Raw genomic sequence first — 445 nt, 5'->3', positions numbered from 1 at the left:
AGTATATGTAAAGACACATACACACACACTCATTTTCCAAAACGCTTGTAAGATAGGTAAGATCGCGCCTGGTGTAGCGGTTACCTAAGAAAGGAAACGCCGTCTGATATTATCGGGGTTGATTGACAGCCCCGATATAGCCCGTGTGTAGTAGCCTAATCCTAAGAAACTAAGCAATAATTGTACCGCCTTTTTATGTGAGTTTTCTAATATATTTTCAAAAGTATGGATGGAAAAAAAAAGTTCTCTACAGCAAGGGCTTTGTCCATGCACAGCCATGTTAAACCCTTTGTATATTCGAGGCTTTATAAAGGAATTATGCTACGGACGTCAAATGTACATTATAATAATGTTATCCCCCTTCTCCCCCCTTTTTTCTAGTCCATGTCATATTAGTTTTGGATTTAATACATTAAGATGGATCTTTATCTTTATCTATCTACTT

Source organism: Penaeus monodon, chromosome 28 (genome assembly GCF_015228065.2).
Source record: "Penaeus monodon isolate SGIC_2016 chromosome 28, NSTDA_Pmon_1, whole genome shotgun sequence".
NCBI classification, from domain to species: Eukaryota; Metazoa; Arthropoda; class Malacostraca; order Decapoda; family Penaeidae; genus Penaeus; species Penaeus monodon.
Note: the sequence above shows the minus strand (reverse complement) of the source record.